This window comes from Sylvia atricapilla, chromosome 3 (genome assembly GCF_009819655.1).
Source record: "Sylvia atricapilla isolate bSylAtr1 chromosome 3, bSylAtr1.pri, whole genome shotgun sequence".
In the NCBI taxonomy this organism is placed as follows: domain Eukaryota; kingdom Metazoa; phylum Chordata; class Aves; order Passeriformes; family Sylviidae; genus Sylvia; species Sylvia atricapilla.
This window is the reverse complement of record NC_089142.1, coordinates 54,695,466-54,719,950: the sequence shown is the minus strand read 5'-3', so window position 1 is coordinate 54,719,950 and position 24,485 is coordinate 54,695,466. Positions and strand designations below refer to the sequence as shown.

The 24,485-nt window shown below is 40.3% G+C and overlaps 1 protein-coding gene across 13 annotated transcripts in view; it reads left to right on the top strand.

The window, feature by feature from the left end:
• The first annotated feature begins 1,818 nt into the window (after nucleotides 1-1,818).
• The window catches only part of EPB41L2 (erythrocyte membrane protein band 4.1 like 2), a 101,117-nt gene continuing 78,450 nt past the window's right edge, over nucleotides 1,819-24,485 (top strand). For 11 of the 13 annotated variants that reach the window (XM_066315390.1, XM_066315385.1, XM_066315382.1 and 8 more), the window contains exons 1-2: nucleotides 1,819-1,837; nucleotides 5,443-5,524. The gene's annotated coding sequence lies outside the window, so the exon portion shown is untranslated. Of the gene's footprint in view, nucleotides 1,838-5,442; nucleotides 5,525-24,485 lie in introns of those variants that run through there. The other 2 variants (XM_066315391.1, XM_066315386.1) reach the window with 1 other exon arrangement.

The following is a 24,485-nucleotide window of genomic DNA, read 5'->3' as shown; positions in this document are numbered from 1 at the left end:
CCTTCTCTAATTACTGGTCCCTAACCTCTTTCAGTGGATGCAGAATGAACATGTGGAATTAAGCACAGATACCTAATAGTGCTGGCTCTCTATTCACCGCCAACTCATTGCTTCTCTCTGCTTACATTACTTTCCTTTAAGAGCACTCCTATGAGCTGCCTGGTTGCTTTTACTTCTGAAGCACTAAGATTAAAGAAAAAGTATTAATCAGTGTCAAACAGGACTTGATTTCTTGACGTTGCACATTATGAAATAAACAGAATATATGGTCCATTGCCTGTTGACTTAATTTTCATTAGCAAGCTACCCTAAATGAAACCCCAGCATCTTAAGACTGGCATTGTGAAAACACATCCCTCAACCTCGTCACAAAAAATTAGATTAAAGCTATGTTACATGCAATCACACAGAGATTTTTGAGAAAGAAAACTTGGTATCTCACAATTTCTTCAAAATTCTGTAAATAACAGTCAGCAATCTCAGTCATGATTCTGTTCCTTGCCTTCTAATTTTCCTAGAAATTACATAGGGATTACCTATAAAATGCCTCATTTTACTACACAGCTCTGCTCCAAAGTAGAAAAATCTATTCTGTGCACTATAAAAAAGGGCATGGCCTGGTATACATGAAGGTTAGGCAAGAAGTTTGTAGTTAACTTCAGGTTATAATGCATAAAAGAGATGAACTTGTACAAGCAACATATATTATGTGCTGGATTTTGCAAAATCAGTATGACTGCACACAAGGTAAATAATTTTCTGTTTCCATAGCGCTCCCAGGGCCTGCAGCCTGTGCAGTTGCCATGAGCTTTTCATATCGAGGCCTTTTAGCAGTCAGCATCCACACACACATCCAAACACAGGCAAGTCAAAGTCAATCCCCATTAGAAAATTCTGGTTGTAAGGAGGCCTCTCACTAAACCTCCTGCTCTACAGCAAGGCCAGCTGCGTGGTCAGTCCAGGTTGGTCAGGACTGCGTCTGCTTGGGGTGGAAATCCCTGATGAACCCACTCCCACGGCCCAGCTGTCCGCAGCGTGAGTAACTTTTTCCTTACACCCAGCCTGACGCTCTCATTTCACCTCACTCCCGTTGTCCCTCAGTAGGACACTGAGGGCCCTGGTTGTCTCTTCTCGACTAGGTCCCCACGCGTGCTGATCCTGTCCGCAGGCCGCGGCAGTCCCGGCCCTGCGCTTCCCCGCTCAGGAGGGTCGCCCCGGCACCGCCACCTCGGGCATCCCGCCGGGCTCCCGATGGTGGGTCCATTCCAACCGCGCGCGGGGCCCCGGCTGGAGGCGGCATCTGCCGAGGGCTGCGGAGAGCCGGGACGGGGTCACCGCCTGCCCTCCGCGCCCGCGCAGCCCGCGGTGCCGCAGGAGCTCATTCCGCTTGGAGACATCGCGGGACAGCGGCACCGCACCGCGCGCACGGCCGGCGCCCTGGCTCAGACTCGCCCGGGGCCCCGGCTCGCCAGCGGACGGTGTCTCTCCGGTGTGATGCCCAAGCTGCGACGACGCTCCCGAAGCCCGCCCCGGCCCCAGGCTAGAGCCGCACACTCGACAGGCAGCGAGCGGCCGCTGGAAACGGCCCAGGAAGAGCGGGCGGGGGCGAAGCGCTGCCCGCGGAGATTGACGGCTGCTTCAGCCAATGGCGACGCGGCGGGCGCGGAGGCGGGGCCAGAGCTGCCTGGCCGAGGCGGGGCGGGGGCGGGGCTCGGGGGCGGGCAGGGCGCGGATTGGCCGGGGGGCGGGGCCGGCGGGGTTTTCTCCCGGGCCGGGCTGACGGCCGCGGCTGGGAACTTCGCGAGCGTGCGGGCGCCAGCGGCTGTTCGGGCGGCAGGTACCGTCGGGAGCGGTCCCGAGGGAGCGGGAGATGGCGGGGAGGAGGGGGTCGGGCAGCCATAGCGCTGCGGGGACTGGCGGTGCGCTGGGGGCCGTTTTGCCGCGTATCCGTCGCCGTTTTCCCTGGTCCGCTCCGCTTGCCGCGGGATGCGGAGGCTGCGGGCGGGGCCGGCCCGGCTGATCGGGTAGAGCTGCCCCCTCCCTTCTTCCTTCCCTCCTTCTGTGCCGGCCCCGAGCGGCGGCGGCGGCGGGGCGGGCGGACGGGGGCTGTCAGCGCCGAGGCCGGCAGGGGGCGGCAGCGGCCCCGAGGACGCGCCTCCGGGGGCGGAGGGGGCGAGCGCCTGGGAGCCGCAGCCCCTCCACCGCGGGCGGGCAGCGGGGCGGCCGGGGGCGCTGGCTCCTCCCTCCCTCCTTTTCCCGCAGCCTCGGGCTCTGGTCCCGGCTAGGCGAGCCGTGCGGGGCCGCTCCTCGCCGCTCGGTTCCACGCCTCTCTCGCGGGGCTGCCGGCGTGGGCAGTGCCGCGCCCGCCGCCTCCGGCCGCGGCTCGGGGCACCCGTGCGCGGGCTCCCGCGGTCCCTGCCGCGCCCGCATCTACCGCGCGCTTCAAGCGCCCGCCTCTGCTCTGGGGCCGGGAGGAGAGCGGTGGTTTTCCCCAAAAAACCTGTCCCGATGGTTGCTGGTGCCTTTCCCGCATCCGTCGCGTGAAGAGAGGCAGCTGGTTTCCTAATTTCCTTCCTCCCGGAGCGCCACTCCTCTCCGCCTGATAACTTCATCTGTTTGCATCTTGGGCTGTTCTTTCCTTTCATCTGTAAGTTAGCAACTGCAGAAAAATGAGCTAAATAGGCCCCTGCGCTGAGGCTGTTTATCAAGAATCAGCTAGGGGGTGAAATCGAGGAAGGCTTTGCATCCCTAATTTCCCTTCTCTTCAGGATTAGGGTAAAAATAAGTGTAGAATCCTCTTATATGGTTTGCATCTACTGTTTTAAAATAAGTCCCCCTTTCAAGATCTGATGACCTAGCCTCTGAGCATTCTGCACTGAGATTTTTTTTTAAAAATATTTGTTATTTATAAATTTAGTTCTTTTTCTATTATTGTTCTTTTGTAAGGCTTTGATTACAGTACTCTGAAGTCTGAATACACTCAAAAGAGCTATTGACACTGTGGTAACATTTTTTTTAGTGGTGTGTTCTTCCACAGGTAGAGATCCTGCTGAGTTGAACTTAATCCCTTTTGATGTTAATAATATTGTGCACACATGTGTATGGCTAGAAGGATCAGTGATTGACATTGACGTAGAGGGAGTTGTTTTGAGGGATTGTCAGCTTGATGATTATGATTTCCACCTTCTGAAAAAAATCGCTGCCAGAGAACAGGGAGAGTAAGCCTAGGTTGAGGTGCTTCGATACCAGTAATAACTAGCAAGCAGTTGATTTGATGTGGTTTTTACTTCTTATAACGCTCTCCAAGACCAGTTTTTAATTAAAATTATATGCTCTGTATTTGTTTTAAAGCACCTGTATTGATTTTCTTAGCTTTATGGCCTCCTTTCCTGTCTGCTGTCTTGGTTGCTTCCGGAGTGTTAATGAAACAAGAAGCATGGCTCTACAGAGCTTAGCCTTCAGCAGATTCTCATAAACTTGTGTGTGTCCATTCTTGCAGAGGTTGAAATGAGCAAATGCTTCTTTGAGGGATTATCTAAAAAAAAGAAAAAGCTGTGTCCTTTAGCATCGTGTTTTGAGCAGCAAAAAAGCTGAGTCCCTAAGCTGCAGTGCCACCCAGTTACGGAACAGGAGCAGTTTTGGCCACCCTGGGTTTCTCAGCAGTGGCCCTGGAAGGGTATTCAGCAGAAGCACTCTGCTACTCTCCTCCCTTACATCAAATTTCCATTTCTGCTGGCCACGCTGCCTTCTGTCCGCTATTGACCTCTTGGTGGGAAGTTGAGCTGCTTTCCCCTTGCATAAATTGCAACATTCTGCTGAGTTTCATTACCTTCGGGCTTAGAAAATGACCTTCCCTTCAGTGTTTTCTGAGGTTATGGATCTCAAAAATTTCTGTCAACAGTTTGTACCTGTGGCAAATGAGCCTGCATTGTAAAAATATAATTTAAATGGCATAGTCAAGACTTTCAAAAATATGCATATGCTCTCTGCACATTTGTCGATAGTGGAGAAGAGGGGGAATTCAAACTTCTTAACATCCAAGGCTATGTGGAATAAGCTTCCAGGCTTCATTCATCTGGAAACAGACCATTTGTTCCACTTCTATTTGGATGATTTTCCAGTAACTGCAGTCAATTCATAATTTTTTTTTAGATTCTAAGAGCAACAAAGGTAACATTCTGAAGCTAGTTTGGCTTCCTGATGTCTTGATGGGGATTCACTGACAGCACTGAAGAGCTCTTGTTTTGAGAAAGTAACCTGAAGAATAATTGTGTTACTTCCAGTAGCCAATACAATCTGAATCACTTTGGGAGTGTGGATATAGGCAGAATATTCATTTTTCATGGGAACAGCTCCCAAGTCATGCCTTAAAAGATGAAGAATGTGGGTCATTGGTGGAGAAAGAAAAGTGTTCTGGGAAGTACACACATGTAAAGAAGGTGTTGTGGGTTGTGATATATAATTTAGACATATGTTCTCTTTAAGCTGATGTTTGAAAAATCAAACTAGGTTTAAAACCAAAATCTAAAAAATATGACAAGGTAAAAAGTAATTCTGTGGTTGGTGGTTGTGGAGTTCCTTTTTGAACTGGCATTTCCTTTTGGCATTAATCATGGAAGCATGTTGTAGTACAGAAGATTGATCTATTTTAGGATTAAAAAGGGAGGGAAAAAAATAAAATTATGGTAGATGTATCTGTTACATGGATGTGAGCTATGAAAGTATTAGCTGGCAGAAAAACGATCTAAATAGTTTACATTTTTAATAGTTGTGTCTGTAATGTGTAGCTCTCTAATTTTTGAAAGGGGAAGTTTTCTACATTTTAGTTTACTGTGTATAAATTTCAGTAGGTTAATAGTGATTTTACTAAAGATTGTAGGGTACATGTTTGCTACTAGATATTTCTAAAGCAAGGTTGAATGCTTTCCTGAGGAAGATGTACTGAGTGGCTTCATTCTGGAATTGGTCTTAAGGAGAGGGGAGTGAGAGGAGGGAAGGTGGGCTGTCTTCCTCACTGCAAGCAAAATTAACCCAAGAAAAGCAGTTCATTGTGTACTCACACAATGGGTGGATGCAAGAAAGAGGATGGGAGCAAGAAAAGGGGATGTGGAAGCATCTGATTGTTGCAGTCTGCTCTATACAAGACGTCAAACTGCATTGCAAGGGGTTATTTCTGGCCTTCTGAAAGCAAAGGCTACTTTAAACCTTAAGGGTGTTAAGACTTTAAAATAAACATCCACACTTGTATTTTTTAAGAGACAAAAATCCAAGTGCAAGTTAAGTGACTGGGTGTGGGGTTTCTTTCTCTTCCTATTTGTTAGGGTGTTCACATTTTTAAAATGCTTATCATTTTAGCACTGTTCAATTCCACTTATCTGGTTTGCTAATTTATTTGGTGGGTAATTTTTTGGAGTAATGTGACTCTGCATGATTCTCTTACAGGCAAGGAAGATATTGTGCTGCTATACAGTTGTCATAGTTGATTTCACTCTACAAATCTTGAAGATTCCTACTGGAGTGAAAGGTAATTTGGGGATTATGGTTTTTTGTATCAGAGCATTCATTGTATGAATTTATTTAATAGGCAAAATTTACTGTTCTATTTCAACTTCATTTATTTTGGCTGTTGTGATAAATTTATGTGGCTTGAGTTGTCAGTTTTGTAATACTATATAGAAAATAACATCTTGATCATATAGTAAACATTTTGACTTCTACTTAAGAAGTTTGTGGTGTACGCTCTTCTGTGAAGGTAATTTTACTGGTAACTTATTTCCTCCATAGACTTCACCTTGTCTCTGCGAACTTTGTAAAGATTTACAGACTAAACGAAGGCCATATCAACAGAGTATTGATTAATCACTATTGAATGATCTATAAATAGCTGTTCTGTTTGGCTAGTGAAATGGGGAAAGTATGTTCCATGTATAGTATGAGATTATAGACTTACGTGTACTGCAGATGGGACAGCTTAGCAAGAATGCACGTTTATTTATTTTAACAGACTTAGGGGGAGAAGGTTTATTTCACTTGCTGTAGTGTCTGATGTCTTAGAGGCGCTACACAAACACTGCATTGCAACGACTCTGTGAGTTGGTGTTGTAAAGGAAAATGTCAGATGCCATTTCTTTGCTGTGCACGTCACAGCTGCCTTTGGTGGCATAATGTTTCGTGACTGCACTGAAGTATGGGCCTGACTTCAGTGTAATTGGCCTCTTGTGTGAAAATTGTTTGTCTCTGCAGATTCTCAAACAGGTAGTCGTAATTTGTTTGTGTTTCTTTGATTAGATTTTTTTCCTAGAGGAGATAAGGTACTACTACTGTTCATCTCTGTAGTGCTTTTACTAATAGTAGCATGGTTCTTCTGAAGGAGAATTGCAGGAAGATCCTCTCTTTTAAAACTGGTGACTTTTGTCAGTGTCTAGGGGGTTAACTGGGTGTTTTACTTGATATTGTATCTACCATGGGGCTCATATTTGTCTGTATCTTGGTTTCTCCTCCCTGTATTCTTTTTGAAGGGTGTGACAGGTGTGAAGCCGGTCTTTTAGCTTATCTTGCTGTTACTAAGTTATGTGGCCTGTGTGCTCTCTAAGGTCATTGTTAGAAGATCTGATCATTGAGTAGTAAAATAGGGTTAGTTAAGGACAGTTTAAAAGAGAACTGTGGATTGCCATGGTCCTCTAGGCTAGAATCTTGCCTTTTACTTCAAACGTTGTCTGTGTGGTTTTCTGTTTGCGCAAAGCAGCACTTCTGGAAAACTGTTTCATAGGAAAAGATGTTCAGTAGCCAAAAAATAAAAATAGACTTAAAAAAAAAAAAGCATGGACTCTCTGAAAGATCAGTTTCATCTTAAATTGCTTGCACTGATGACAAAGCAGAGTTTAACCAAATATTTATTGTTGAAATTACTCTCTAATTAGTAGTGTTGGACAGCTAAATGTAACACCAGATTTTACTGTAATTTGCTGCTATCCCATTACTGTGGGTAGAGAAGTATAGACTCTAACTGTGGTATTCTCTATAGTGGCCTGGATAAGAATTTGACTACAACGTTTTAAGAACATAGAATGTTACCAAGAGTATGAAAAGCTTCAGTATGTATTTAAAATGCATGATGTGCTTTCTTACCACAATGGAAAATTAGAACAGCTATTTCTAATTTGAAATAATCAGTTATCCTGTATATGGGATTTAAAATATATATTCTTAATTCAAGTAGTTGAATTCATACTTTGAATTCTAACTGATTCAGCATGTATCTTCCTACATCTGAAAATCAAACCAAAATTAAAATCTGGTGATAAAAATATGCTTGGGTTTCACATTTGCGGAAACACTTTTATTGCTCCAAATTATTCAAAAAAGCAGAGATTCATCAATATAAATATACTAAGAATATACTAAGTATGTTCTGCAAACTTCTTTGAACATTTCAGTTTTGGATCTGAAAGTTTAAATTTCCAAATACTGTTTTGTACTTACAAAGTACAAAATATTTGTGAACAATCTATTTGCTGTTTCAGGTGGCAAAACAACAATCAGTTGTTTTGCCACCTGAAAGAAGCTCTTTTATTCCATTTGGCTTCTCCTTTTCAAGTACTTAAAAGCTGTATTTAAATAATACTTTAACTGCTGCTGTTTCATCATCAAGCAATTAAAGAAATATGCTCTGTATGTTATTGATCTTCTCTTGAGGACTAAATCCTTTTTCTTGTAAGGCTTTTTTGGTACTTTTCCTGGTAGGGTATTTCATTATTTGGCCACAAGTCTGCAATAAACCCAGTGTCTGGGAGGGAAGGAGGTGAAGGGAGGGTGGGTAGAGTGGGGAACCCATAACCAGAACCAGAGAATGCTGTAGCATTAAATAAATACTTAAGTTCGTGTTTTGTCCTATGGCTGCCTTGTCCCCTACATAGACAACATTTGTCAAAGATCATCCGTATTTTATGGTTAGAGGCAGCTGCTTGGAGCATGGCTGGGATTGCTACATGTCAATGTTACTGCTCCTTCTTTACAAACCCCAGTTGTGATTTTAGTATTAAACCTGTTTTGGACTTTAATGACCTCATTAGTTAATTTAAGCTGTTGTGCATTTGGCCTCATATTCCCAGTATGCTTTCTTGACTCTATGTATGTGCTTGAGGATATATTACAGAGAGCAATTAATGCTTAAATTAAACTCTGTAAGAGTAATGTTAGGAATACTGCAATCCTGTGTTTCAGGTGAAAAAGTCCTTGGAGGAAAGGTGCCTTTTCCATAGAAATGCTCTGTAAAATGAGCTCTTTTACAAGAGGGTTCTCTGTTTAATCCAAAGCAAAAATGAAATTGTGCTACTGAACACAGTAATAAATGGCAGTGTTCTGACTTGAGACAGGATGATGTGGTCAATCTAGTGTTAAGAAATCACACATATAAATAACATTGCTGCCCCCTTCATATTCCCTCATATGGGTAGCCCGCTGGTTCTAGCAAATTTGGTAAAAGCTACATAACCCTACATTCTGCTTTCATCCTTAGACCATTACAAAATCAGGAATCCAAACAGAATATTTGCAGCCTTAACTAGAAAACAGGTATTAAATGTGGGACAATTACCACAGGAAGAGTTTGTACAATTTTAGCCCTGATATGGAAGGATAGCTTCAGAAGCTGCTTTAGTCCTTGTCTCTCATGTATTTTGGACTTCTGTTCCTTTTGTTTCAAGAAGCATAATGAAGCTCTATAAAAACACCCACACATTAGCTGAAGTATATTTTGCCTGAGCTGATTTGTTTGAAAAGCTAAGAAATCCAACTCTGCATCTTGAGGAATCATGAGATTTGATATGCTGGGCTAAGAATTAAGGGTTTTATTTACTGCTCATGATTGGCTTTTTAAAGGCTAGTGTGAGAAAGGCAAAATATATTCCCAGTATATTGGCAGCAAGTTTGCTTCAACCATTTTTTCACCTTGATAAAAATGTGGCTTCTTTGCGTTTTTCAGACCTTCTACTCAGTTTCCCTGATTTTTAATTAAAAAAAACCCTCAACATTTCTTAAGTTGTATTCCCAGGCAAAACCTAGTGTGAAACTGATTGGCTTACCATAAAATTAGCATAAAATTATGTGATATGTTAGATAAAGGGCAAGACATGTGCTGTACGTAGCATGTTAACGCTTTGGAATGGGACTAGATGAAAACAGTTTTTACTGGGTGAACTGTTTAGTCCCTGTCATGAGCCCTAATTTTCTGTCTTGAAACATCCTGTCTCCATAAAGTGTTGAATGAAGTGAGAATTCACGTGGTGGAGTTACTTGCAATAAAAGAGAAGGAAAAAGGCCAGTGTGTTGTGGTCCACATGGTAAGCCTATTGAAGTAAAAATCAACCTGCTTCATTTTTTTACTGCTGTATGATCTTTGCTTGCTTGTAAAGGATACTCATAAAAAAAAAATCTGTCGATCCTTCCTGTTCAAAAGCTCACAAGGGTGTTCTTGTTTTACCCATATTTAAAACAAGTCAGTTTTTCTTTAATGGTTTGGTTAAATGTTTTAAGACTTGAAGGAGATATGCTACAGAGATTTTTCTGCAAGTGTTATTTTTAAAATTCTGAGTGGGTTTTTGTGTTGTATTATTCCCAAGGTTAACAACAGTGCATGACTCTTGCTAGAAGGCTCAGTAGGTAAGCAGTTAAATCACTTCTTGTGTCTTGAGCTGTTAGTTTCATACTCTGTGACTATTTTTAGATCTTTGGTTATATCAAGAAGATGAAAGCATAAGCACTTATTTTGGGAAAAATGTGTTTTTTCTCTGCTGGTTCATTTTGGATGTTTGGTGATGGCTTTGTTGTTGTTTTTTTCTTCCCTTTTTTTTACCTGCCTGTCTAATGCTTTGTTTCAGGTAAGTCAGGCACTATGTTTGTGTGTGTGCCCTGGTAAACTGATCATGAAGGTAGCAACTCAAAGGAAAATAAAGTTAATATTATCAGAGATCTTATTTAATGTAACTTTTTTATTGCTGAAAAGTGATTTCTGTAGCTTGTCAAATCAGGCTTTTTCTTTCATCGTACTCCTGTTTTTCACTATAAAATGGAATAAAGATGATCCCTCTTTATGAGAAACAAAGTTGGTTTGTGTGGGGGTTTTTTATGGGTATGGAATTTTTGTTTTCTTTTGGAGAAGACCAGCTTCTCTTGACTGGTTTCAGGTTATGCCTGTCATTGTTTTGTTGTTACCAGTCACTTATCTTCTGCTATTTCTATTGGCACTATATGTGATTGTGGGCAGACTTTGGTGCAGCACTGAGGCATCCTAAAGAAGATTTAGGAAGGAAATAACCCAGTTTAGTGTTCCCATTGGAAAACTCCAAACCATGTGCTGCTCTTACTTCCCCACCCCCCCTTCCCTTTACCCTTCGGTTGTACAGAGAGGAGAATTGGAAGCACAAAAGGTAGGGGTTGTGGGTTGAGATAAGAGCAATTTACTGGAAATAGCAGTGAAATAAGAAAAGGAGCAGTAAGAACAACAATATTAATAACAGAATGTATGAGGGAGGTGAACGATTCACGTGTGAGTGCTCCCCACACAGAGCCTGGTGAAAAGCTGATTGCATCACCATGCTACATAATGCAGAAGGACTCCTTCTCCTGTCTCCAGAAAATGGTGTGAGGTGATGTAGAATAATCTTTATCTCCTGGCTAGGCCCCCTCTTGGGTACTGTAAAAATTGACCCTGTCCTTGCTTGAACCAGGACATTATCCTCCCCTTAGTCTATACGATCATGTCATGCACAGATCCTACACCTGCCAACTATATATGTACATATATATATACACACATACAAGCATAGGTATCATTTCAATAGTCAGTGGCTGCCCTCCAAGACATCCACGGAGTTAATCTGGTCCGTGACTTTGGGCTCTGTACATCCTAGAAGTCTTCTAGGGCAGGAGGGTTGGTGTGCTGCCAGGTGGTTGTGAGCATTATCAGGAGCCTCATGTATCTGGAGCAGACCATATTCATTGCCCATAGTAGTTATGGCATACACTGGCAGTGTCATTCAGCAGCCAGTATTATAAAATTCAACATTACAGGCTGTTCTCACCCAAAAAATCAAATCCCTTTGAGGCACACGTTGTGTTTCCCCATTCCTCTTCATTACCCACCAACTACTTACAGAAACAGTCACACAGATAGGTTTGCCTTTGCTTTAGGCAGGACCAATTCAAACTGATATTCCTCAAATGCACCGTGGAGACTTTATCCCCTTCTACGGTATGTGGGTTTTTTTGTTGGGCAGGACCAGCTCGATTGGCGGAGCCTCTGGTGCCAACTAAACTGGGTAGCCTTTGCTAAGTGTAGATTTCAGTGTTTGAAGGCCCCATCACCCTCTGCTTTCAGTGTGGTTTCTGACAGTGTTGTACTGTTCAGTTTTCCCAGGGGCTGGCACATGATAGGGAAGAGGGTGCACCCCCTCAGTCCTGTGATTTCTGGCCTAGGTGTCTGTGGGACTAGTTTTGGAATGTTGTCGGACTCAGTTCTCTCAGGGGTGCCATGTTGCCACAGGATGTGCTTTTCAAGGCCCAAAATGGTGTTCTGGGCAGTAGCATCAGGCACAGAGTGTGTATCCAGTCATCCAGGGATTGTTTCCACCATTGTAAGCATGTAGCACTTGCCTTGGTGAGTTTTCAGCCTGTGGTGTAATCGACCTGCAGGGGCTTCCCCTGTTTGTATTTCGGCTGTAGTCCACCATGCCACGGAGGCCTTACCTGCTTGGCCTGCTCGATGGCAGCCTGTATTTCACAGTTAACCTGGTACATAGCGTCCGTGTTGAAGTCCACCTCTTTGACCATAAGCTCATCTGTGTTTTGCATTGTTTCCCTGATGACACGAGCCATGGTATGATGGGCCCCAGCCAGAAATTATTCACCTTTATGTTGCCAGTCCATACCCGCCTGAGATGCTTTCATCTTGGCAGCTTGATTCACCTGCCCATTGTTGCAGTATTCTTTGGTAGCCCAACTCTTGGGTACCTGTGCATCTATGTGACATACTTTTAAGACCCAACTTCTCTACCTAGGCAGCGATGTTTTGCCACATTTCAGCAGCCAGATGGGTTTCCTCTCTGTGCTGCCAATTGACCTTTTTCCATCGGTCCAGCCACCCCCCAGATCATTTGTTGTCATCTATGAGTTAGTGTAGAGGTAGAGCACTGGCAGCTTCTCTTTCAGCAATGTCTAAAGCTTGCTGCATTGCTTTCAGCTCTGGCTTGATCCACTCAGTAGCTTGTGCAGCTCTTTATGTAGGACTTCATATGGCAGCTTTCCATTTTTGATGTGGTGCAGGAGCTGTCAGTAAAGAGGGTGTATTGCTTTTCATTTTCTGGTAAATGATTATGAGATAGGGCCTCTTCAGCGTATGTTACCTTCTCCTTTGATGATGATAGTCTGAAATTTTTGTCTTTGTGCCAGTTCTTGCTGACTTCCAAGATCCCTGGGTGACTGGGGTTTCCTATTTGAACTTGCTGTGTGATTGACAAAACCTGCGTTTCACTCAGCATCAGCGGTGTGACATGTGGCAGGGATTTTCCCTTTGAAAATCCAGCCCAGCACTGGCAGTCAGGGTGCCAGAAGAAGCTGTGCTTCAGTGCCAGTCATTTCTGAGACAGCCCAAACTACTTCGTAAGCTGCTAGTATGTCAGTTGTGGGTGTAACAGGCCTGACATCCTTTGCATCCCTGACTGCAGAAATCACAGGATTATCCTCGAGTCTCCCTGGGTGCTTTTTGCCAGAGACTTCAGGGAAGACCTTTCTCCTTGGCTATAGTGTAAAGCACATTTTTCACATCTTGTCCTTTCTTGACTGACCTAAGGGCTACTGCATGAACAATCTCATTTAATTTGTTCAAAAGCTTGTTGTTCAGGACCCCACTAGATTGAGAGGATTTTCACTCTTGACTTCAATCTGGAATATGCATCCTCCAAAAACCCACAGTGCCTAGGAAAGCTTGTGTTTCCTTCTTGCTGCCTCGTGGGGACTTAGCTGCTATTTTGTTGACCACATCCATTGGAATCTGACAATGTCTATTGTGCTGTTTTACTCTTAAAAACTACTTTCCTAGATGCTTCAGGTATAGTATTTGATAGTTCAAATACATAACTGGTGCTTGGAAAGCTGAGTGGAAATTCTCTTACTGAAGTTTTTGGGTGTTGTAGAGACTGGAGTAACTTTTTGCATGACAGAAGAGTTAGCTTGGTTTTCATCCAGAAACAAGGCTGGAAAGTTTTGCAGTCTATATGTTTTTAATAAAATTAAAGAGAAATAAAATCATAGAATAGAAAATTTGTCATCATTCAAAGCAAAGCTTCATGAATTTTAAATTTCTTATTAGAACAGCAAGATTCTGCTATAACAGGAACTGCACCTATACTGTTTTCCTAGTTGTTTGCTCTTATTTTGGGTATTAGCACTTTTTTATAAAAGGCAGTTCTGCCAATAGATTTTTTGCAAGCCTAAAGTTGTAGCTATTTCAATTTTTCAGTAACATAAAGTAAGATTACAGAGTTTTTTCTTTAAACATATGTTTGCAGAGCATTATTAGCCTGAAATTGTATGTAGTTTATGACAGCATAGAAGGAAAATGTACCGCTGTGTAGGAGTGAATTGGAACTGGAGATGCTTGGGATGTTTCTGACTCTGATTCATTATTTCTTTGTCTGGTTTGGAGACCTTAGAGTAGTTTTTTGTACCTTTGATCATGCCTGTCTTATATGTGCAAACATTTGAATAGCAATTAGCAAATTCATTCACTAATTAGATATTAATTCTTTTTTCTTCAATACTAATTTTGAGCTAATTGAAGTACTGATGTCAGTAGGCAGCTCTATGTCCATGGATCATGCAAGGGTGATGCTTTTGAGCTATTTGCTCCTATTATGGAACCTTTTAAAAGAAGAATGCACTTAGGAGGCTGAGTATCTCTAGTCTGTATGGAGATTGTGTTAAGCAACAGGAGTTGGGTTTTCATTTTCGGCACTAAGTGTACTGTTGTATGGGGTATTTTTCCTCTCCTCCACTTCAGGTTATGCTCTAAAGGCGTGGTTCACTGTATTTTTGCCCTTCATCCTTTCAGCTCCAAACAAGCCCTTTGTAACCTTTTCTCCCCACTTCAGTTTTACTATTCTTTTTTGGTCTCCCCTTGAATTCAAGTAAACACTGCTGTTGTTTACAAAGTTCTGCGCTGCTGAAGAATTGAAGATGGCTTTTGCTCTGCTAGTCATTGCTGAAGAAACATTGGTAGTGAGTTGAGAGTCATCTGATGGTTATGTGCTGTGAAGTTATGCAAAAATTTTGTCTGATGTGAACAGTAAAATGTTACTTGATCCACAGGTATTTTTAAAATGCTATACTATTTTAGTATGGAAGGCTTCTTGTTGCTTTATGTGAAAGTGATCACATTCAGGGCTTTAGCTGGAAATGAAGCAGTCATCTCAGAATACTTTCATTAAAAATAGGCAACATAACTATTGCTACAATGTGATAATCTAATAGAGACCTTACATCAACATGATTGCAACATAAAGGCCCTTATGGAGAATAAGTTGAATATATTCCCATATTCAGCCAGTGCTTTTGGCCTTTTCTTCTGAAAACAGCTGTTGCTCTTTTCACGGCTCTAGACTAAAGGAGATGCCTGGTTGGCTATTAAGGTGTACCTTCCTTTGCATGGAAAAACCTTTGAATTTACTGACCTGTCTTTGTACTTGAAAAGCGCTGCCATAGGCTACACTTTCTTTTCAACATATGCATCAATTCACATGACAGAACTGTCTTTGCTGATACCCTGAAGGCTGGTAATTCTGCAAAGAACTTGAATAGTCTGCAGGAGTTTTAGCAGTAATTCAGTGCTTTTCTGCCAAGAGAGTGTACTACCGTATTCAGTTTCCAGGTTTTTCCACTGATTTGATTCTAGTTACTTTTTGGAATTATTTTTGATTTATTGTATTGCTGCTGTTCTTCAGAACACACTTGCAAATTTTAGCATAGAAGTTTTGAAGAACTGAACAGAAAGATCAAACTCTTCAAACTCTTAGCTTGCTTCTACATAGGGAGAAGTCATAGCAAGGGAAAAGTCACTGCATGTAGAGTTCATAGTTACAGAGATCCTGGGCTTTGACTTCCACTAACTTTTCGTTTCTGATTGCTAAAGAGGGCTTAACTTCTGGGGTGAGAACTAAGAGAAAAGGAGGAATCTAAAGTGGTCTTTTTTTCCCCTTAGGTCACCTACGTTTTTTGTTCTGCAGTCTTTGGTACCCTGTTAGGATAAGCTATACTTATTTCACCTAGTGGATTAGTGCCTGTAGTCTTTTTCTTTCAATGGTGGGGTTTTGTCACTGGTTTTGGAGCTTCATAGTGCAAGTGGTGGTGATAATTAAAGGTCTGACTCGGAGCTAGTTACTGAATAGCATAAAATAGAGGAAGTGAGAAGTAATCAGACTTGCAGTCTGAAGTAAGGCAGCATTGCTGTGGGTTTTGGCTGGCAAGACATTTGAGGCAGCGTAGCAATGTGTGATCAGTAAAATAGTGTTTTGTTTCCTGTAAAGGGTTTTTATTTCCTCTTAATAGCGGGACATTTTGATTAAACGTTTAACTTGGTCTGTAAAGCTAAAATATTTCTAAAACATCTTCACTGATTGTTGTTGATGTTGACTTAATACTCCTGTTTATCTTATACAGTATTTAATTAGAGGAATTGATCTCTTCTGATTATGATACTATCATTGCCTACAGTAATACCGTATTTTTAAACTGACCTCTCAGTTAAAGAAAATCTTGCATCAGAATGATTAGTGATTTTCTAGAATCATTAGAACTAGTGGTTCACACAAGGGAGGATGCTGAAATAAAGCAGTAGATAGGCATCTGGAAAATAACTTCTTGAGAGGAATTTAATGTAAAGAAAATGATAATTATTTTATCCTCAAAATGTAGAGACAGATGAATTAAGAAATTTCTGAATGTTTTATAATTGTTTTCTTTTAGATGGTCTTGTATTATCTATGATTGCTCTTACATAAGCTCAGGATACCAGAGTGTTGTTAAGTGTGAGGTATCTCCTGACCTTTCAGAAAAAGTTGAGATGCCATTGAGAGTTCTAAATCAGATCTGGAAAACTCTTGTAATAAGATGTCAAAAACCCTTGACATTTTTCTCTTCCCCATAGAGTCTGAAAAATATTGTAACTTGATCTATGTTTTTATTTTCTCCCAAGTTAAGAAACTTAATTAAGCTTAAATTCTACAAAGCCTACTAGTGAGCTTGTCTGATGTATTTTGTGATAGATACTTCTAACATAGCCTACTGAACTGGTTCTCTCAGTACCTCTTTTCTTTGTTTTATTATTCCCTAAGTATACTTGATGCAGAACCATCCAAATTATCACTAGATAAGTATGTATTTTGTGTGGCTGGTCTGTGCTGACAGTAAAGTTAGTAAGGCAAATAAAATAGGTTTGCCTATGGGTTTATACTAGACATTCTCCACTAATTGGGATTTCTTTTCTACCAAACTGGCTTTGTATGTACTGTAGAAATTAAGTATTATTGAGACCTCTGGACCATTGCTAAATTTGGTTCAAATTGACCATTGAACTTAAACATTACTAAAAAAAAATAACAAACAGATGAACAGGCATTATGATTGCATAGATCCTATTTCTGTAGGAAACCAAGCCAACAACTGTAATATTTCAAACAGCATTCTTATTGGAGTTAAAAATAATATTTTCCATCTTGTTCCTAACACAGGTGGTGATAGTTGATATTTCTTGTTCTCAGTTTGATTAGGTAAATAGCTGGTTTTCTGAAATCTTTAGTCCTTTTGCCTACTTTTTACTTTTAAGAATGCTTAATAGTTTTAGTACAAGTGAGTGTTTGTTGACTGCCTTTTGCTGTCAGGAAAAGTTTTGCTCCTGTATAAACTTTGTTGTTCATTGGATCATATATTTTTTCAGGTTGGAAAAGACTTTTTGGATTATTGAATCCAACTGTTAGGTTAACACTGCCAAGTCCACCACTAAACCATGTCCCCAAGCACCGCATCTCCAAGTCTTCTAAATACTTCCAGAGACGGTGACAACCACTTCCCTGGGCAGCCTGTTTCAGTGCCTGGCAATCCTTTCTGTGAAGAGATTATCCCTTCTGTCCAATCTAAACCTCCCCTGGTGCAACCTGGGGCTGTTTTCCTCTTATCTGTTGTTACTTGGGAGGCAGACACTCATCTTGCTTACCACCTCTGTTCCAAAAACCACGTCAACTGTTCTGCTATATCCTCTCTAAGCTTTTAAGTTCATACTGGTGAATATAATTTAGCAACTGAAGTGTCTGACAGCTTGTTGTTATGAGTGAAAGGTCTTATTTCCTCCTTTTTTGCAAATAGGAAAAGATGTTAACTAGCAGAAGGATGTTGCAAGTTAGGGAAAATATAGTTGTGATTGGTACCTTAGTAACACTTAAGTAATTTGCTGGGTATCTTTCAGTACTTGGAAACTCAACTCTGTTAGACCTAAATGACAACTGTTTCTTCTTCAAAATCCTTATTATGAAAGTAAGAGTTTTCTTAAGTTTATTAAAATTATTTTTGACGTAGGATTTTAATGCAGTTATCAGTATCTCCTTCACATTGTTTTTGCAACAGACCTATTCAATGTATTGTTAGCTACCTTTAGTTTTTCCTTGATGAGGATTTTTTTTTGAAATTCTAGTCTTGGTTTGGGTGGTATTTTACAACTATCTCTCATGGTAATATAGAAAATAAATTACTGAACCATTTCCACACTAGAGTAATGATGTAAGCTTGAGTGTCTCAGCCCTGTACTGTTGACTGTTACTTGATTTCCTGATCCACAAATTTGTTTGGCTTTTTTAAGCAACAGAAGCTGTCCTTCAACTTACATATGTTGAGACTTTTAATTAACTTTTCTGCCTGGAAAGTTTGTAGCAAAGTTCTCCACTGCTCATTTTAACCAAGGGCATGCCATGATTCAAGTGTATACCCCCTAATCCTTCACAGGTATTCCCTTGCTGTTTCCTCCCAGGAGAGAAGCTACTAGTACAGCACAGTGTGGAGTCAGCCCAGGAACAACTGGGACCATGTCCACTAACAAATCCAGCCCTCCAACCTGTTTTGAAGTGTTTCATGAATAATAGGAGGCAGAGACTCTCTTAGATTCCAAAGCTTGCCCTGATGATTGTCATCTGAGTTGCTAAGAAAATACAGAATATGCTTGTTTAAATGAACCTGAGCATTCCAGTCAGAGAATTAACTGGGCTTCTTTTAAATGTGAAAGATGCGCTGTTTCTTTTTCTCTGGCCTTAAGCATGTGGGAAAGAAGATCATTTCTCAGCAAAGGGAAAAGGAAATTATCTCATATTTATTAAATCCTTTTCCTATCAGGAAGTATGCATCAGAATTATATGCTTGGCAAACAAGAGTACATATTTTGGCACATTTTTCTCTTTGTAATTTTAACAGCCTGCCAGCATTGCAGGCACCACTAGCAGCAGTCTGTGTCCCAGACAGTTTTGATTATAAATCCCAGTCTCTGCAGCGGGGCAGAAAGCTCTGTGGGGATGGGTACAGTTTGGTCTCCTTAACTCCTTCTTCTTCCCAAGTGCACTGGGTAAAGAGAGGATAGGGGATAGATGGAGAAGGCAAGACTATGGTGATGCTTCTGGTAACTCTCTCTGCCTCCTAGTTAAATATCCCGTGAATAAATATACTGTGTAAATTTGAGGAGAGTCCAGGCATGTTGTGATGGAACCGATGGTCTGCAGTCTAATTGTATCTGAAAGATCTCCAATAAACCATTGTTTGAGTGCATCAACCCCCAGAATTACAAATGGCATTGCCCACACAGGCATTCCAGAAATTGTGGACATGGTCTTTTCTTGCTTATCAAATGAAAAGTTAAAGGGTAAATATCTTCTAAAGTTCTGTTGGGACCAAGCATAAAGTTGCGAACTTGAATCCTCCATCAGTGCTCAGACCTGTATTGCTAATTGTGCCATTTGAGGTGGCAGTGGCTTCCCCATTTACACAAGAATGAGGAAAAAGTAGCTGAGTATTGTTATGTTTGCTGTGAAGATTTTCTGCAAGAGTGATAACCATGCTGCTGAAATAAATTAGATTTTTTTTTTTAAATAAATAAAACTGAAGTGTGAAGAGAGACAAATGAGGAGAGTAGATGTCCTTGTATGGGAAAGATTCTGAGGAAAGGGCTAGATGTCTTTGGTTTTCAAGAAGAGTTTAGTACCTTTAATGCTTGGTTTTTTTCAGATACTCAAATTTCTTACATAAGCCTGCTTAATAAAGCAGCTCAAGTGTTATGTTAATACAGTTTGAGTGTTCTGTCAACTTCTTTTTCTTCTAAGTCATTTGAATAGAATACGGTTCTGAAATTTTAGGGGAACCTTCCCTCTAAAAATCCATTTTATCATTCTGTGGAATGGAGAGTAGAAATCATGGAATTTCATGTGTCTTTCCAACTTAGGCCTTCAAGCAGCTTTTATTGCATTTAAAACTTGCTTTAAAATGTGTAAAGCTTACATATTAAAATCTAGGATATTCCCTTTAATAAAGAAGTTAATGTTTTTAGTGGATGGAAGAGAAGTGTATTAGAAATATTTTGATTAATTTTTGGATTGTAAACTGATTTTGTGGAGCAGTTAAGTTACGTATTTGGGTTTTGGTTAATATGGGATTTTTTCTGGAAAGACTTCTGTAAAGCCAGCCAGTTTCTTCTAACACTAAGGAGATTTAAAATTAGCATCTTAACAAAATATGGAAGCTTATCTACTGGTGCTCTTTTTTACCTCATGTAAGCTATATTTTGTGGTCCGTTTTTATGGCATGTAAATTTCCTGTATACCTATTTGGTTGTGTGACATGCCCAAGACAAATTGTTGGTGCTCTTAACTTGGTTTTATCATATCTGTTGGTCCGTGGTTTGATCTCAGATGTAGCTTTTTAAGTCTGGAACAAGGAAAGCCAAAGTTACAAAAAAGTGAAAATTTTTGTTACCATGCATATAGAAGCTACTCTTTGTAATGCAAAGGAATTGGATTAACAAAACTAATTATTTCTTTTTCTCCAAGGGCAAACTGAAGTGCTGCCAATAAAACGACTCTTGACATAACTGCAGTTTTCCACAATTTCCTTGTATCTGCCACATGTAAAGTGTTTTGTGTATTTTTAGAATCAAGGTATAGAAGGAGACTTTGGCATGACAATAAAGGAGGGTTGTTTTTTAAATCTAGCATGGAATCTGAAATTGAGTTCCTAACATCACAAACTTGCCAAAGCTGTTTCTTGAAGATATTTTACAAGACTAGATTTCTCTGTAGAGAGATTCAAGAAGTGGATTCCCAAAGGCAGTACCGCAACTTGTCAAGATTGGTCTTTAGGTATCTATCTTGAGTCAAGGATCCTGAATCTCGTTTCAGAGGACTTGGTGTTTCAGAAGAGCTTGTAACCATAGGGAAGGAAAGAAAATTACATAAATTGTTGCTATTTGCCTTAACTATATCATTCAGTGAGTTGGTATTAATTAGCAGAAGTGTTATTATTGATTTCCCAGACTAAGTCTCTATTGTGTGTATAGTATGAAAACAAACAGAAAAGTTGGATTACTTCTTATAATTCCTTTGGCAGCAGTTTTTCATTTAAGAAACTTCTGCCACTGTACACAGTTCTGTATTCTGTCTTTTCCTTACCACATTAACAGACTGCTGCTTCAACTTTCTTCACACATCCTACAGAAAAAATGTCCCTTGTTTATTTCCATTTGCTCTTTAGTGGCTTCTCTTTAAACTATTTCACATACCTGAAATAGTTCATTTTAGGTACCAACTGGGGAGTCATGTATTAAACCAAAATTGTAATAAGCAGCTGTAACCTTATTAGGTGGTGCCCAACATTCTTCTTCCAGGTAGGGAATTGCTGTTCATTCAGTTTGTTAAAAATTAGCTTGGTTAGGAATGAGCACACTTAATGTACACTGCAATGAAAAATTTAATGAAAGAGCCTTGTAAACGATTTTTTTGAGGGTTACCAAATGGAGCTACATTTAACCAGATGGATACCATAATTTAAAACATGATGTTGTCTTATCTACCAATTCAATCATGCACTTGTTTGGTATTTCTGAATGAAAGTAACAATACTTACTGCTTTAATAATACACAAAAGTAAGTCTTTGAAAATATTACTGAAAATACTTTATGCCTATGACATAATTCTGGCTAAGCTGCAAAGCTCTTAATGACTGACAGATTGTGGAGAGTAGTGGAGTGCAGTTTTTAAACACTTAAAGAATGAGCCTATGGCTGAGAAGTACTGGCAAGTTGTAGATGTTGCAGATATCAAGAAGAGTGTTGAAGGGAAATGCAGATGTTATACAATAGTTTTTAAAATATGTGTGTATGCCCTGAGTCTCTGTGAAATGCAGGTAGCTGATTGCAACAGTTCAGTTAAGTATAACTGTAAACAGAGGGACAGCTGTAAAGGGGTGAAGAATTTGTAGTATAGCTTTGTAGTGTAATTGCAAGCTTAATGCAGAAGAGTGTCTCCTGAGGCACTTCAGGAGTTTCAAGTGAAATAATTCACAGTGAATTTAGCAGTAACTGGAAACAAACTAACTTCTTGTTTTGTTCCATAGTAGTAGTAGCAGCCTGCTTTCCTTCTCTATTCACTCTCACCCCCTCAAAGAATGAAGTTTAACTGAAATGCTTAGTTTAAACCCCTGTGACAGCTCATTGGAAGGATTATAAAACAGTTTGCCAAACAGCTGGAGTTTTATAACTAAAAGCTAATGTTGAGGGCAGTCATGGTTTTAATGTATTTGGAAGGAGGAAGTATAAACAAAATTTGCCTTTGTTACATGCTTTGCTTAACAGTTTTTGTCACTGAATTGATCTGTAGGTGGGGCTGATAAGGGTAGCAAAACCTTAGTCTAAAACCAAAAAATAAGATTTTCTGGGTGGGGGCCTTTTTTTGGTCAGCTTTGGCACAAAGGCTGCATGAATGGCTGAAGGTGCTAATGCTGAGTGTGCCCACTCCTCTGCTTCCTGCCCTGCCCTGACTTATGTGATGGTGAGGGATGGTAAGACAACTGTGTGTTGTTGCAAAGCTCTCTGTTTGAAAGGCAGAGACGAGCTAGAGCAAAGCTTAATTCCTGCAGTATCCTTAGCTCTGTTTCAGTGCTGGTCGGCGGTGGTCAGGTTCCTGGGAAGCTGTTAAAGGTTGGTAATTTGGACAGAGGGAAGTCAGAAACACAGTAACAGCAGTGGGGGTGGAGTTGTCACTGTGACTCCTAACTATGGAAGAAAGGATGGAAGTTGGAGCTTTTTATTTTATTCATATTATTACATTTCTACTGTTGCTGCAGCAGAAATGACTTAAACTGGAAAAAGCTAGTCTTGTCAGTACTCCTGGGAGGCCTTTAATTTGTGCTGCCTTATCACCAAACTTTCAGATGAGTTATATTAATCAGTTGTGTGCCTCTTAACAGGATAGACAAAAACAAAATATCAGCTATGCTTAAAGTATGTTTGTGATTTGCTTTTGGAAATGCATTCATAAGAAGTGACATCATGCATCTCCTCTGATAGCTTTTCTTAAAATCAGCTTCCTTTTTATTCTTTGGCTTATCAGGATGTTAGAAATAGGATAAAGGGTTGAAGGAACCTTGAAAAGCTTTAGTGTTTCAATAATGTGTGCAAAACTTAAAGCTAAGGTAATTTGAGAAATGTGGTGCTTGACCTATGATACTGCTCTAGTTTGCTGTTAGAATCGGAGGAACTAGCCAAACCAGTAAATCCACTGTGTAGAAAACAGTAATCTGGAAAAAAAACCTTCAATAAATCCTTTGACAATCAAATAAATGTTAACTACCATGAAAGTCTTCAATTTCTCAAAAGAAAAAAAAGGTCAATGCAGAGTAACCAGTCTAATACTGGAATAAAGTTGGTTGTGTCATGGCAATAGAAAACTTGTTACTACTAAAGATTTCACTTCTCAAATTTTCTTTTTTTTAATATTTTTGGAGGTATGAAATGTTCACCTTTAAGAATGTTTTCTAATTATTTTATAGTTCATCCATTTGTAGAGAAATTATCATTAGTATTTGTTGTACCTGACATATTACTTGGTGTGCCAGTCTTGGAGTTGCCCTGACAATGAGTTCTGAGATGATCGAATGTATCTCCTATAACTTCTAGTGCATCTAGTGCCATAGGATATTTTCTCACTTTCTGCAATACACTATGCTTCAAATTGGAACCGACTGTATGTTTATATTATATTCCAAATGCAGCCACAGATTAGAGATATTGACAAATCAGTCATTGCAAAATAAGGTGCTGTGTGTCCCCGGATGAAACAAATTTTCCTTGAAAATTTTATTTCTGTGGAATGAATCTCTGTGTTGTGTGTAGTCAGATGCAAACCATTCGATTATGTCAGTGTATGCAAATTTTGGAAAGGAGAATAGGAGAATCTCTTGAGTACACATTTAGTCACTTTTTTTTTTTTTTTCCTTATAGCAAGCATTTCTTTAATTATCTTGACATTTTCAGAAATAGCTATAACTTTAAATGGACATTGAAATGGGCCTGGTTTAACAGTCAGCAGGAAACTAATAGTTGTTTAGTGCTATCCTAAAGCAGCACTCCTGTTAAAGTGACAGTAAACTTCATTGCCCCATGATTTCACACCAAAATTTTTGTTTGCTGAGAATCCAGGAATTGCAGACTCTTCCTAGAGAGGGAAGCGTTGGCAGTAATTCATGAGTGGGACTGCTGAGTGCTGTGTGCCCACATGGATTCACTCTTATCTCAGGATGATCCTGTGATGTTCCTGTGGCTAGTGCTGATTTGGGAGACCCTGTCTGCTTGACATTCTGATAGCCTGATATTGATAATTAATTTGGAAAGGGACCCCCTTCTAAGCTGCCAGAAGATACCTTTACTGTAGTTGTGGACTGTCTGGGACCACACTGTTGCTCAAGGGTGAAAGTTAGTTAGCTTCTGTAAGTCTTATTTATATAAATATATTTGTCTTATGCTTAAGTCCACAGCGAATATTTGAAAAACATATTACTGTTGAGACTTAATTCTGAAACGAAAGACTTTTATAAAAGTGACAACTGGCAGTTTCTGGGAGTTTAGAGATAGCCTGTAATAAATACCTGTGTATATAGTGTGGTGTATCTGTATATAAAGTGAGATAATAAATATCTGTGTATATAAGGTGTATATAGTGAGGGACATTGCTATCAGTGCTTTCTGACAGGAAACAGCTTGGAGACTAGGGAAGTAGCAGGGCCACAAAATTAAACAGTTAACAAATCAACAATAAAAATCCACTTTTTTTTTTTTTTTTTTTTTTTTTTTTAATAGAGACGCCTGAGAGCCTAATTTTGTGGATGGGATTGCTGGAGTGGACTTTTGTCT